General features: G+C 47.4%; 1 protein-coding gene across 3 annotated transcripts in view; it reads left to right on the top strand.

The window, feature by feature from the left end:
• Positions 1 to 12,418, top strand: part of DOCK2 (dedicator of cytokinesis 2) — a 355,728-nt gene that overhangs the window by 187,239 nt on the left and 156,071 nt on the right. The gene's annotated exons all lie outside the window — the stretch shown is intronic.

Here is a 12,418-nt window from a genome sequence, read left to right as displayed (position 1 = left end):
CCTGGGAAAAGCTCGCCGCCTTGAACAAAGAGACAACAAAAGTACCATTTAGGGGATAGTGCCAGACTCCCGATGTGTGAGTTCCAAAGGAGACCGCCACGTCTGGAACAGGCGGCTTCCTTTCCCGGAGCATCCGTTTCCAGCATGAAACTACAGGACACTCAAGCACATCTTCTTGTTAGGGCATGTATGCAGGCGGAGAGATCAGTGGCCTGGGGGTCTGCTTCTTTGATGATCCATGATGATGCTCCTGAGGGAGCCGCCCTGCTTCTGTCAATCACAGATCCCGCCCTCAGAGCCATTGTGTCCTTTCATAATCTGCCCCTCTCCTGCAGTGGGGGACACATATCTTCCTAATCAGCCTCACAAAACCCGGCGGGGTGTGACCAGGACAGGCGTGAGGCATCTGCAGCCATGCAGAGGGTAGCGTCCCTGGCGTGGTTCACGCGTGGCTCAAGTTCACAGGTGGGCAAGTGATCCCTGGCTGTAGCCTCTGGGGGTCTAAGCTGAGAAAGGCTGGCCCTTGGCCCCGGCACTGGGGGTCTGAGGCTTGGCTGTCTTTGCCAGCGGGCAGGGAGAGTCTGGAAGGGAAGAGAGACAACTGAGTGCAGTTCCTGAGCACCTGAGATTTTCTCCAAGTTTCATCCACCTGGTGGGTGCTGCTGAGCGGAGGGTCTAGGAGCGAGTCAGTCACACAGTCCTGCCTTCTGTTGCCCCGTCCCCTTGTGGCTGCAGGGCCTTGGAGCTAAATGCCCATCTGCCTGATCACTTCCTCTTTCACTTCTGGGCATCGCTAGCCAACTCCCATTCATCCCTTAAGTCCCAGCTTAAATGTTACTTGCTCAGGGAGCCTTCCCAAGGACTCCTCCATCATGTACACCTCCAGCGGTAGACCATTACACCTTCCTGTCACATACTTCATAACACCAATTGCAGCCATCCGTAAATAATCACGTGTCTGTGTGTGTGTGTGTGTGTGTGTTGTTTGATGTGCCTCTACCTCGTAAGCTCCAGCATGGGAGGGCCAGAGCCAGCTTGGATATTCCCAGCCCTCCTTTGGGCTCACAGTGGGTGCTTCATGGGCATGTGTTCATGGAGTGGATGGCTGGATGAAGGTCTTTTGGAAGCAAAGGAGAACCTGGGCACAGGGGTGCTGGGTCCCCTGCCAGGACAACAGAACAGTGCGTTCTCTCTGCTATGACTGTAGCGTTTACTTGGGGACAAGATCTTCCCTAATGTCTTCATTTTTTAAATTGCTTTCCAGGAGATAAATGTGCATAAAATTCTCTTTGGGAAGTGTGCCTTGTAACAATAACCGTTTCCATTTATTGAACACTTATTTTTACCGTGCTGAGGGCTTTTCATGCATTAATCATAACAGCTCATTTACCGAGATCTCACTAATGTGCCCGGAGCTGTTCTAAGCTGGAACTCATTCATTCCCTCCTCTTAACCTCTACACTCCATTGCCTTTTCATTATTGCATTATCTCACTTAATCCTTATAGCATAACCTTTCAGGTGTCAGGATTCTTCTTGGACTGATGGGGAAGCTGAGGCTCAGAGAGAGTAAGTGCTCAGTGAAGGAACTGAAATGGGAACCCAGATATCTGCGATTCCAACGCTTGGGTTCTTAGCCGTGAGGTTATGACTTTGTCCCCTTGGGACCTGTCCTGAGTGCAGACAGAAGATATCAGTGATTTGAGAAATGAGAAGGCCCCTGCAAGCCTAGAGAGATGCAAGGGACTATCCCCTACAGGGCAAAGTGAACCTAGTCACTGCGAGTTCAAGGAATCACACTGGGGTCAAGACAAGTTGGAAGCATGCCTGAGTTGGTCAAAGAGTTTGAAAAGAAAATGAATGTCATAAAATAGTGTGCATTCTGTCTATGGTTCTCAGCCTTAGAGTCTTCTTTCTTCGGGGATTACTAGGTAATGAGCAGGGCAATTTCAGCTTTCCCAGCTTCTGGCTCCCTTGAGAAGGACCAACTAAGCATTGTGGGGCAGTGAGTGGCCGGATCTGAAAGAGTATGGGATGCATCTATAATGCAAATGACTTGTCAGCTTGTCATGAGTCCCTGCCTCTCCTCTTGTTCTGCTATAGAGCCTAGATATTTATTTGTCTATTTTTTTTTCTGATTTATTTGGGTTATTGTCCTCCATCTTTTCCCTCTCACTTCCTGTTCATTAGTGTTTTGTTCTGGTAAAGTTAACTCACTTCAACTACAGTGGTCTGAAGCTGGTTTTCATAGCTAATGTTTAGTGAACATTGGTAATGTGTTAGACATTGTGATAGCTTTGTTAATCCTTGTGACATTCATAGAAGCAGGTACTATCAGAATCTCTCTTTATAAATCAGGAAACTGAGGCACTGGAGGTTAAGTAATTTGCCCCAAGTCATTCACCTGGTAATTGCCAGAGCTGACATTTGAATTGGAGGACTGACCATACACACAGGATTCTGACCACTGCACTTCCTGCCTCTTCCAGGACTGGGAAGGAACTTCTGATGCAAGGCTGTCAGGCAGGTTTCAAAGTCCCTCTCCCCTTTCCTTCTGAAAGTCAGCCATTATTCTGATTTTAGCCCTGCTCTTTCTCCAGCAGTTTATGTACCCTTGAAATGTCTTCTTTTGAGCTTCAGAAACAGTTGGTTTTCTATTTTTAAAGATATTACATGTGCATTGCAAACATTCAAATAGTGAAGATTAACAAAAAAGGAAGAAAAAAATCATCTGAAATCTCACCATCCATAAAGAGCCACTCTGTATGCATGGGATTCAGGTCACCAGGCATGCACATTGCATTCCCATGCAGGCTCACAGGAAGCCTTAAAAAAACTGAACAGCATGGAAAAAGTTTTATATTATGGCTAAAAGATTCACACCCTCTTTTAAATATTCAAACCAGACTCTGTTGTCTAGTTAACCTTTTGTGGATATTAGGTTGTTTCTAAATATTTGATATTATGAATAATCATAAGTAATATTTTTTTGTAAACCTTGGAATAAATTAATAGAAGAAGAATTAGTGTGTTAAAGTACCCATACACTTTACATTTTGTTGAAATTATCACTTTTCCTTCCAGAAAGTTCTAATGTGTAGCCCCACTATTACTGCGTGAGACGCCTTTTTAGCAGAGCCTCTTTGTCACTGTGTTTGGTCAGTTTCTGATGACTTTTTTTTTCATCATTGCCCATAAAATGGGAGAACAATTTCTTCTTATGCAATTTATTTAAAATTTGACATTTCCCCATATATGTATTGGTTTTACACTACCTCTGGTATGCATAAAGAATGAAAAGTTAAACGTGATCATTTGAACAATTAAGCGAATATGGAAATTCTTGTGTCTTAGACATAGCCTAGGAAGCATAGTAAATATAATATAAAAATGTTCACTTAAAAAGTTTAAAATTTATATTCTAATTCTTCTTTGCACAGACGTGTTCTGGGGAGTACACCTGGCTAAAGGGAACAGCCTTTCATAGGCCTCAGGTCTCGCAGGCTCCCAGCTCACCACTAATTGATAGGGGGTTCCCTGGGCCTTGGTGGTTAGGGCTTAATTAACATCCTGGCTGGAGTCCAGAATCGCTCCCCAGAGGTGGTTGTGGCAGCCCGTTGCACACCCCGTGTCTTGGAGTTATTGCTGGTCTTTTTACTGTTAGTTATTGCTGTGACATTTTCTTCTCTCCTCCCTTGATTGTTGGCTTACTTAACACCAATGACTGTTTCTGATCCAACCATGAGCTATGCGTGGTCCATGTTGGACTGAGTCGTGTCCATTGGGTAGCTACAGAAACACTTAGCACTATCATTGTGGACTTTCTCTGGAATAGACTCCCAGCTCTCTGCTGTGACTTTTAGGCTCTATGGCGAAAGACTGAGTGCATAAGCGTCAGCCTATGGTTGACTTGACTAGCATCTTCCACTTCCTAACTGTTGACCCACAACAAGTGCCTTGCCTTTGTAAAACCACATAGAGTTGTCGTGAGGATTAAATCAGATAACGTACATGACATGGTTGGCATGGTCCATGTTAGCTCATCAGATAAAACCCAAGGGGGACCATCAATGAGATATCCATGAGAATATCTTGCTCCTTGCACTTTCTCTCTGGAGAGTAAACTATAGGTAAATTTTCAGGATGCCGTGCACAAGGATGGCATTCCCAGGAATCCTGCCCTCTCCCTGCCATGTCCATACTTTATGCACCACATTGGCATTGGACTTACCTCCCTGTGCAGTGGTTGACCTTCAGCCTCCCCAACTAGACTGCAACCTCCTGAGGGCAGACACTGGTCACAGTCCACACTGAACCCCTGGCCCTTACACCCAGCTTGATACAGAGCCCGGGTTAAGTGAATTCTTGTCAAAGCAATGAATATAATTGCCTATTACCTATTTGCCTTAACTTCTATAGCATGGAATAGTTGCCTAGTTGGCATAGAATAAATATTTGTGTAACTATTAAGTGACCAAGTAATTCATTTCCAACTTGCTTTCTCTTTCAAAAATATACTAGGTCTTTAGGATGAAGGAAATATGTCTGTTATTATGCTAGCTCTGTCCATGGCTCATTGGGTTCGGTGAAGCCATATTGAGAAGCTGCTGTGACCTGGGCACCGTGACGAACATGGTGGAGATTACAGACAAGTAAGACCTGAGTACTATTGCGGCACTAAGAAGGGGCCTTGAAGAGCCACCTCAAATAGAACCAGAACCTGGGCGGTGGTGCAGAATGCCGTACAGAGTAGGGGATGACGTGGATGGAGGAAGCTACATGATTCATCTCATGTATTCAGATCCGGCTTCAAGCATCAGTGGCACTTACATTTTAAATGGGATTTATGCTTTAGCCTTTACTTCAGGAGTCAGCAATCTTTTTTTTTTTTTTCTCTAAAGAGCCAGATAGTAAATATTTTCAGCTTTTTTGGCCTTACCATCTCTGTTACAACTATTCAACTCTGTGTGTGGCAAGAACACAGCCACAGACAATATGACAACAAATGGCTGTGACTGTATTCTAATAAAACTTCATCTATAAAACAGGCATCAGGCCAGATCTGGCCCTGGGGGGTGGGGGCAGGCAAAGCTTGCCAAACCCTGCTCTAGGCAATGGTTTTTGAGCGGGAGAAACCTGATGAGGTTTTTGTTTTTCGGGGAAAGCTCTATTTGCTGACACCTTGCTATCTCCTTTCTCTTTCTGTACTTCAAGTCAGTAATAATAACCCTGCCTATTTATATCACACTTTACAACATACGAAGCATTTTCAAATTCCTTGTAAATTGAGCAAGCTGGGAAGCTTTACCCTGGTTTTAAAGAAGTGGAATCAGCTGCAGAAGCGTTAGGTGGCCTGTCCTGAGTCACAGAGGTGGGACTGGAACCCAAAGCCCAGTGCCAGCCTCAGGACTCCAGTGGAGACCCCAAGTTTCCCACTTCATTTGGCCCATCAGCATTTAGCCAGGCAGATGTCTAACCACTGAATGTGTTGCTCATGTTTCCCCGGCTAGAGGATGCGTTCTTCTCTCTCTCTCTCTCTCTCTCTCTCTCTCTCTCTCTCTCTCTCTCTCTCTCTCTCTCAGGCTGCATTCTTAAAGGGTAGGACTATGTCTTATACTTTTATATCTTCCGTAGTATAAGTTTGTAGGAGGCACCATAAAAATAACGACTGATCGCTTACTCCTGGGTCTTGTGGTTCTTCATATCCAAATTCCCTTCACTCCCACCTGTATTCAGCTGCATGGCAGTCATATGTTGGCGAGTATCACTGCAAACCCATCTAAAACCAGAGCTCATGTCTGTGGTCCAAGACATCTTTTCAATTTGAAAGTTGCCTCAGCAGCTTTCTCAATAAAAGCAGAGGGGCTGATAAAATTGGGAGGGAGTGGGGGGTCTATGTGAATCTGTATTTTCCCCCAAATGGTCAGGAAGCCAAAGGGAACTACAATAGCTTTCTTTTTGCCTCCTGGAATTACTAAGCGTAAGTTGACTTGGAGGCAGAATTAGGCACCAAAGGATAATCAAAACTCATATATTTGGAGCCCAGAAAGGTACAGTGATCATGAAATCTTCTCAGTTTTAAACACGCCATGTTTCTCCTTTTCCCAGTTTCTGCTATTTGTACCCAAGTCTTCATCATCTCTCATTTGTGCCTCTAAAAGCGAGATCTCCAGCCTTGTCCACGTTACCATGCTCCCTCCACATGGCAGCCAGAGTGATCTCTATAAAATGTAATCAGGGCATGCCATGCCCTTCTCTGAAACCCTCCTAAGGCACTCCATTGTATTTAGATTGAAACCCAAAGTTTTGACAAAATCTGCAAGACCCTGCATCACTTGGCCTTGTCTGCCACCCTCCGCCCCCCAATCTCATCTCCTGCCACTTTCCCCTTCCTTTCTCTGACCTGGTCCCCGACCCTGAAGATGCCTCATTCATTCTCGACATCTGTCCTCCTTGCTGGCTGCTCCTTTATCTTGGTGGCTCTTCCCCTTTCCAAGGCTGGTCTCCTCACCCAGGAAGCTTCAGCTCCAAGGATGCCCTCCCCAGGAGGCCCTCCCAGCCTCCTCTCCCTCCCATGGCCCTCTGTCCTATTAGCTCGTTGATTGGCTGTCTCTGTCCCATTTATTGCGGAACCTCAGTAAGCATTTGTTGAAAGAATGAGTGAATGGATTCTTATAGTTAGTGTCTTCAAGGAGTCATGCAACCTTAGAAATAGAACAGGGACCTTCAAAGCTTTATATGTTGGGGGACGTTCCATTCAGTGGATTTCAGTTCTCCTTTAGCAATGGGATCTTATTTTTAAATCCAAGCTTGATCCCAATCCCAATATCTGAGACAGAATAAAGCCGAGATGTTCTAGAAAACACAGGAAGCAGTGCATGCCCGGGTCACTCTGAGCCACACCCTGGAACCCCAGGGATCCCAGCAAGCTCAAGTTGAAAGCCACTGAGACAAACCCTCTCATTCTACAGATGGGGAAGCAGAGGCTCTGAGCTCTCCTCTACCTACAATGTTCTCCAGAACGGGGACGCTGTCTCGTATCCCTGCCCCCAGCACGGTCTCTGGCAGGGCAGGAGCTCTCAGGGAGCATGTCTGAACTCTCAGGCGCCACTGAGTTTGCAGGCAGTAGAGGAACAGGATGCTGCGGTGCAGGCTCTGTCCTCCAGGGCAGCGGTGATGGTGGAGGGACCACGGCCTCCACCTGGCTCAGGGACAGGCGCCTCCTTCAGAGCCAGACCTCAAGGAGAGACCGGCTTCCTGCGCCCGGAGGCCTCATGTAGAAGGCAGGCCACCAACACTGTTTCCTTCTTCCTCCCACTCCAGCCCTCTGATTACATTCGTCAGAAGCCCAGGGAGGATATTATTCCTCAACCTCCTCTTCATGCGCAATCTCATTCTTCTCCTCTTCCTTTTATTAAAAAATCATAAAATGTTTCAGGCATGGAAATCAGCAGAGAGGAGCGTGTGGTAAACATAATAAGCACTGAACCCATGGCCTAGCTTCAGAGCGGAGCTGCTCCAAATCCCCTTGAAGCATTCGCCCTCGGCTCTCCCTCCCCTCTCTCCTCTGTTTCCCGCTCCCATCTCCCCTTCTCTCTCCTCCTCCTTCTCCCCCTCCTTCTCCCCCTGTCCTGTTTTCTCCTACACTTTGCCTCCTCCTGATTCTGTTCTCTACCTCCTCCCCAACTCTTCACCCTGCTGCCTCCCTTGTCCCGCGTTGTCACACCCCTGCCTCTGCATCCTCGTCCCCTTCTCCCTTCTCTTCCTCTCGGCCCCCTCTCTTACCTCCTCCTCCTCCTCTCTGTGTCTTTAGAAAGTGCTTCTGGGTCAGTGATTCATGCCTTTAGCTTTTCAGTGTCAAGATGGGAACTCAGGCTCCCTTAGATTTGCTCTTCTACAAACCTCAGGGACTTGCTTTGCAGGGACAGTTCTCTGGGTCACACGTTCTGGGCCAGAGGCACTGGATGCTCTTGCTGCTGCTTCTGAAAGGTCACCTCCAGCCTGCTCTCCCCCGGGTAAACACTTTAACACCTTCAGAGGCAGAGGCTGACCAGCTGGCCCCGCCTTTTCTCCTGGAGGAGAAGCAGGGAGCTCTGTGTGGTACCTGGCTCTGAATTCTTTCCAGCAGACTTTTCTGGTGTTTCTCACTGCATTTCTACCCACCTCATCACTAGGGACATTTTCCTACCGTTTTTTAGGTAATGCTCCTTCGACTTTTAAAGAACCTGATTTCCTCTTCCTGGGTTCAGACTATAGGGGAGCTGCCTGCTCAGACATGGAACAGAGCCTTTTGGATTTGACATCAAAGGAATAACGTTGTGTCGGATGGCAGTGGGGACACAGCAGTGATTGTCTCACACACACACATACACACACACACACACACACACACACACACACACACACCCTCCATCAGCTCAAGTCAGAAAAACCTGCAAGAAGCTCGGCAGGCGGGGATTTGCACGGCTGGACACGGGCGCTGAGCTGGCCCGGGACACTGCTAGGCTCCTTTTCAACTTCAAGGTGATGACACTTCCTGTCTGAACATGGGGAAGACCCTGTTGCAGTGGAAGAAGGCGGGGAACTCCATCTGAGCATCCTCCTCTTTGTTTTGGGGGCACCTGGGATCTCTGTTTCCCCTCTTAATTAGTCGGAGTTTGCACTGAGTCACATCATCTTGCCGCCGAAGCTGTTAAGAATAAAATTGGAAAATCTTCCCACTCTGAGAAAGCTATGCTCCTGTGTAATCCAATCAGACACATTTGGTTGATTAAAATACTAGAACCTATACTCAAAAGAAAAATGACTCCCGGGACCCCACTGCCAAGGCCTCCCAAGCGTCTCAGACTCACCAGCCCATGTTGGCCTCATACCAAGTCCACAGGCCCAGGCTTTCTGGCTCCCATCTTGCAGATGAGAAAACCGTAGTGGGGAGAGAGATTTGCCCAAGATGAGCGTGGTCTGTCAGGACCAAAAGGACCTCAAAACTTTATTAGGCTAGGAGCTTCCATGAGGTCTGGAGGGAGGCCAGTGCCCATCAGCAGGGCCTGCGGTGAGGGCCAGCAGAAGCACCCATAGTGACGCACACATTACACCTGCCAGGGACAACTGTCAAGCCCTGGACTCCGCAGTGCTCCATCCACCTCGGTGCCGCACAGCATTGGCAGGCAGCTGCAGAGGAGGCTCCTCGCTTCTGGATCCCTGCCTATACTGCAGACTTTTCACAAGGAGCAGAGCAGGGGGAAGTTGATGGTCTGATCTAATCACAGATACGCTGGGAACTCAGGGGCGGCCAGCAGTTTGCAGGGGCACAGGACTCCAGTGCTGTTAAGGAGCCCATCCCTCATTTCTCAGCCACTATCATGGGTGGCACATAGTAGGTGCTCAATAATCAGGGGTTGCCACTGTTCTGTTTTTACCATGATTACCACTATGCATTGGGCCCCAGGTCATGCAGAGACAGGGCAACATCCCAGAATTTGAAAGTCCCTACAGGGGTTGTGACAGATCTCAAGCAGCTATCTAGCTTGCACCCAGCTCCAGCCCCCTTCTCATGCTCCAGGGTAAGTGATGGAGAAAGGCACGAAGAGGGGCAGCCCCATCACTAGGGCTCTAGGGTCCTTACCTGGCTACTTGCACTCACCGAGTCTTCACCTGCCCCGATACTGGAGAGAGGCAGGGCATTCATTTTTCTCCTCCTGCTGAGAGGAGGTTCCCTCCTGAAACCCCCACAGTGCCCCATCATCACCCCAACTCCAGCCACTGCAGGTCATACCCTCTCCCCATACACCCTACTCTAACCACAGCCCCCAGTAGTAGGGGTGGTATTTTATTTTCTGCAATGACATGTAATTTTCTGGCAGGGCCTTTTTCCTACACCTCTACTTGCTGAATGACCTAGAACAAGTCACCTGGTCCCTGTGAGCTCAGTTTCCTCATTTTAGAATGAGACTATTTGGCTTCTGTCATGAAGCATCTGGCACATACTAGGTATGGTAAGGATCAGCCAGCAGACCTCTTGGCTTCCTTCCTTCTTCCTGTTTCCTCACGCCGACATTGTTCCCATTCCCCCTCTCCACCCTGCCTTGCTTGAACATAGACCTTTGTACAAATGGTCTCAAGCCAAGCCTGGCTGCCCTCCACGAACCCTGCTGGGCTGATGACTGCATCCCAGTGGTTTGTTTGAGCGTGGCTTGCTGGATGGGGCACAGGATTGGGAGCCAGACAGACAGATGAGAGGGAGCCAGACACCACTGCTGTGGGGGGCAATAGTGAGCCACCCACCAGAGCCACATCAATATTCCCTGTGATGAGGACCAGGGCCTTACACGTCTGGGGTTGCTGTGAATGGCTCTCTTCACCCACAGGACCAGAACCCCTTAAATCCATGTGGAGCAGCTTGCAGTGGATTGATCGTTAGGTGGCATGGCCTGGTGGACAAGGCACACACCTAGGCTTCTAGCTGGCTCTGGCATTTTCTGAATTTATGAAGTAAGTTAAAGCATCTAACCTCTTGGTGTTTTGGTTTCCTCATCTGTAATATGTGGCGAATAATATTATTTTATTTGTTGTATAATTTAAATGAAGTCATGCTCTATTGCACTCGGAAAGGTACCCATCAGGCCAGAGGCACTTGGTAAATGTTGACTCCTTTTATTATGACCAGTATCATCATTCTTGGTATCATCATAATCATCAGATCAAAGTGTGAGAACCAGCAAAGACTCCTATCACTCACCAGTTGTGCCACTCAAACTCTCACCAGTGAATTGCAAGTATTTATCATTCATCCAGATACTTCACAGAGTGGGTATGTGGACTGATAAAACAGAAGTGGATGTGTGAGGTAGTTAGAATAAAAAGCAGATGCTGTAAAACCAAAGGCAATAGTAACTGGTGGAAGATAGGAGGCAAACAATAAAGTTAGGAAAGAAGAGAAAACTGAGCCTCAACCTTCATGTGAACCTCTCAGAAAACCATGGTGAAAAGGGAAACCAGAGGGGAATCCATTACCACTACTTAGTGCTGGGAAGTATATTCTTTCACCACTAGAGACTTTAGTACTAAGAAAAACTTATCATAAGTATATTCATTATGAATTGGTTAGCAAGTCTCAAATGTCAGGCCTAAACACTAAGAGAGAAGAGAATTCTGATGACATTTGAAAAGCATCACAGTAAAAATGGTTGCAGGGATGCAAGCTCTTTAACCCAGAAAAGGGAAGTGATTAGGGGGAGCACGATGTTCCATTTGATGCTTCGCTACAACATCAGCACGGAGTAGTATTGTTCTGCGATGCTTCTGAAAACAGAACCAGAACTCCATGGTCGAATGCCTCCAGGAGACAAATTGAGTTTCAGCTAAAAACTAAATTCACTCAAACTGAAGCAATCCAACCATGTGGTGGACTTGCCCTGGAAGGTGTGAACTCCCTGTTCAAGCTAATGTTTGTGCAGGCGGCCACCTCTCAGGGCCATGTGGGGAGGGCTGCTGTGCTGTCAGGGAGCACAGAGATGACCCTGCATCCGAGGCCACTCTCCTAGCCGGAAGGCCCCAATTGGCCTGATCACCGGCTAAACCTAGGAACCCTACCCGTGCATGAATTATGTGCACTGGGCCTCTAGTAGTTTTATAAAATTAAGCTCTTAGCATAGTGGTTGCCTTATCTATTGCATCAAGGGTTGGAGAATTATTTCTCCCCTCCAGGGTCAGATGATAAATATTTGCAGCTTTGCAGACACGTGGTCTCTGTTACAACTATTCAGCTCTGTCACTGTAGCCATAGATAGTGCGTGGTGCTATTCCAATAAGCCTTATTTACACAGCGAGACATAGGCCATCGTTCGCTGATCCCTGTAATTATATGAAGCAGCAAGTGAGATGACCAGATGGAAAATTACAGTGACCACAGAGGCTAAAGGGAAGACACAAAAGGAGGTGGGATGGTGGTTTCAGCAATAGCCCCCAGTGGGTAAGAGCTCAGGGTATAATGTCAGATAGTCCTGGGTTAAAGTCTGGTTTGGGTGAACGGTGTATGCTCTCTGAGCCTTGGTTTCATAATATACAGAATGCAAAATGACAAGTAAAAGGGACTCTCTCAAAGGCCGATGTGTGGATTCCAAGAGATAATGAGACATATTGCCAGGCATTTAGTAGGAGCCCAATAAGTGTTGGCAAATAAGGATGATGATGATAGAGTGACTTTTGCACTAAACTAAACCAAATGAAACCACAGCCTCTCCTTACTTCAAGTTTGCCCAGATGGTATGGCTCATTAGGTAAAGTAAGGGCTTTTGATCCCGAGAGTGCCTGGTGCCCCGCCTTGAGTCTCCTCTTTCACTGTCTATAAGTGGGACTGGTACCCACGGCTTTTTCCCTAGGGTGGCAGCTATAATGAGACCACAAAGGGAGAGATGCCT

The sequence above is a fragment of the Pipistrellus kuhlii genome, unplaced genomic scaffold, assembly GCF_014108245.1.
Source record: "Pipistrellus kuhlii isolate mPipKuh1 unplaced genomic scaffold, mPipKuh1.p scaffold_m20_p_8, whole genome shotgun sequence".
Taxonomy (NCBI): Eukaryota; Metazoa; Chordata; class Mammalia; order Chiroptera; family Vespertilionidae; genus Pipistrellus; species Pipistrellus kuhlii.
This window is presented reverse-complemented; position numbering and strand designations above follow the sequence as displayed.